The 2,843-nt window shown below is 46.9% G+C and overlaps 1 pseudogene; it reads left to right on the forward strand.

Annotated features, from left to right (window-relative positions):
- Positions 1-582, forward strand: part of LOC110300824 — a 19,595-nt pseudogene extending 19,013 nt beyond the window's left edge.
- Positions 583-2,843: the final 2,261 nt, after the last annotated feature.

A 2,843-nucleotide genomic window follows, 5' to 3' on the forward strand; every position in this document is an offset into this window, starting at 1 on the left:
TTATTGATGGTGTCTTTAGCCTTGCAGAAGCTTTGCAGTTTCATGAGGTCCCACTTGTCAATTCTCGATCTTACAGCACAAGCCATTACTGTTCCTGGACAAAGGGGAGAACAGAGCTTTCAGCTGGGAAGATTTCAGAGGATTTCAGAACTTGCCATCAACCCACTAGAGAACCAGATCATCAATGCTTTTCTCAGAGGGAGAGGATCACGTAAACTTCCGAGGAGTCATGAGAACTTTCCGACCCATGGAGGATAACACAAAGAACACAGACGTGAATGGACTGGAACCACAGACTGCACTTTGCTTTCAGACTCTATGATTTGGGTAAAGATGAGAAGATTTCTTCATGATGAGCTGTTAAAGGTACTGGGAATGATGGTCGGAGTGAATATCTCAGATGAGCAGCTGGGCAGTATTGCAGACAGGATCATCCAGGAGGCTGACCAAGAAGGAGTTAGGGCCATTTCTTTTACAGAATCCATTAAGGTTTTGGAGAAGGAGGATGTAGAACAGAAGATGAGCATCCAATTTTTTCACCAAAGGACAGAAACCAAATTAATTTTGCTTTTTAGTATTTAAGATCTGAAACGTCCTTCTGTCCTCCAGCCTCACCCCATCCTTTCAACCCCCATTCCCAGAATACTACTGCTCTTGCATGGTAACCTGAAGTGTCTCCTGTCCATACAAACTTGCCTTTGGTGTATAAACAGGGCGTTAGAGAATGATACCCTCTATCTATTACTATTCAGTATCCATCTACCAGGTCTTTATTTGTAAGTACAATCTTCCTCTGTTTTCCTGCTGAGTGTCATGCATCCATCCTGTCTGAGGAAATGAAACAGGGTCTCATGTCAAGAACGAGCCAGCAAAGCTCCCACTGGATGGGGAACATATCCATGCTGCCTTGCCGGGCAGTGAGCATGGGGGAATAAAGGGAGTGGGAGAAAACCCACATCCCACCAGAATTCTGGTACTCTGGGATGGTGGACCCGGAAGGACTGCTGCATGCTTTCTATATTCTTTCCATGAGGCCCCGGGTAGGTGTCTGGCTGTGGGAAGCCATGGAATCCCAGCAAGGCGGGTGGTGGATAAGGGGCAGTCCTAGGTACAAGGTTCTCAGCCTTGAGCAATCCAGGCACCTCTCGACACCATGGAAGAACAGAGAACCGAATGGGGGGCCTAGGGGTGGCTTGGTCAGCCCAGGGGCCGAAGGGAGGAGAGAGCATTGGGAGAAGGAGGACCTGGGTGGTTCCCAAGAAAGTAAGAGTCCTTGGTCCAGTCCATGGCTGGAGTACAGGAAGGCCTTCCAGCAGGAGGTTAGATGCATTAGGGGAAAGACTATGCCATCATTAAAGCCTTGATGAGCAGAGACAATCAATGGTTTTAGAGCTTTATTGTAGAAAGACAGGGTGGAAAAAGAGAAGGTAGAAACATGGAGAGAGGCCAGCCATGGCCACGTGAAGAGAAGGGGGAGGGTGAGAGAAAAGGAGGGCTAGAAAATAGAATAAGAAAGATGAGAGCTTAAAGAGAGTTAGGAGGGGCCAAACAGCTCCTTTTAGTGGCTTGGCTATCAGGCAACTGTGGGGAGGGGCATACCTGGGTATAGTCAGTTAACTGTGGGGGTGGAGTCTAGCCAGAATGCCAGAAGCTTGGGACATTGTTTGCTTGAATTATAGTCACATGCCTCTCCTGAAGGGGCTGTGAGAGCATTAACTTCTACAGGAGCCAGGGGTCAAGGAGACATGATTGAACACCTTCCATCCCATGTAGGTGGAAATCACCACCCATCAGGTCCCCTGGGGTTCAAGACCTATGCTTGACTGGAGACCAAGCTGTCTGTGCACAGCCCATTGCCCACACTGTCTTCCCTTCATGGAAACTCCATCATGTTCCTAAGTCCTTGTGTCTATTACTTCCAACCTCCCTGTCCTCTAACCTTCTCTCCATCCAGTCTTTTAGCTGCCCCCTTTCTTTGAGATTCCCTGTATTCTCCTTGACTGTGGTCTCTGCTTTTAAGCCTGTTCCTGATGTGGCAGGATAGTTAGTGGACTGGTGATTTATATATCTACCTTCTCATATGTCTCTGGGACACTACCTATCCAGGAGCTTTTCAGAATGCACTACTATTCTTGGAGGCATGTGGATCCCTTGGTCCCCTGTAGTGGTCTGTTTTCACAGGGCTTCTGAGCAAACATGTTCTTTTTTTGTTTGTTTGTTTGTTTGGTTGGTTTTTTTGGTTTGTTTGTTTTGTTTTGTTTTTTGTTTTTGTTTTTTTTTATTACGTATTTTCATCAATTACATTTCCAATGCTAACCCAAAAGTCCCCCATAGCCCCCCCCCCCACTTCCCCACCAATCCATTCCCATTCTTTTGGCCCTGGCATTCCCCTGTATAGGGGGATATAAAGTTTGCAAGTCCAATGGGCCTCTATTTCCAGTGATGGCTGACTAGGCCATCTTTCGATACATATGCAGCTAGAGACAAGAGCTCCGGGGTACTGGTTAGTTCATCATGATGTTCACCCTATAGGGTTGCAGATCCCTTTAACTCCTTGGGTACATTCTCTAGCTTCTCCATTGGGAGCCCTGTGATCCATCCAATAGTTGACTGTGAGCATTCACTTCTGTCTTTGCTAGGCCCCAGCATAGTCTCACAAGAGACAGCTATATCTGGGTCCTTTAAGCAAAATCTTGCTAGTGTATGCAATGGTGTAAGCGTTTGGAAGCTGATTATGGGATGGTTGCCTGGATATGGCAGTCTCTAGATGGTCCATCCTTTCATCACAGCTCCAAACGTTGTCTCTGTAACTCCTTCCATGGGTGTTTTGTTCCCAATTCTAA

This window comes from Mus caroli, chromosome 8 (genome assembly GCF_900094665.2).
Source record: "Mus caroli chromosome 8, CAROLI_EIJ_v1.1, whole genome shotgun sequence".
In the NCBI taxonomy this organism is placed as follows: domain Eukaryota; kingdom Metazoa; phylum Chordata; class Mammalia; order Rodentia; family Muridae; genus Mus; species Mus caroli.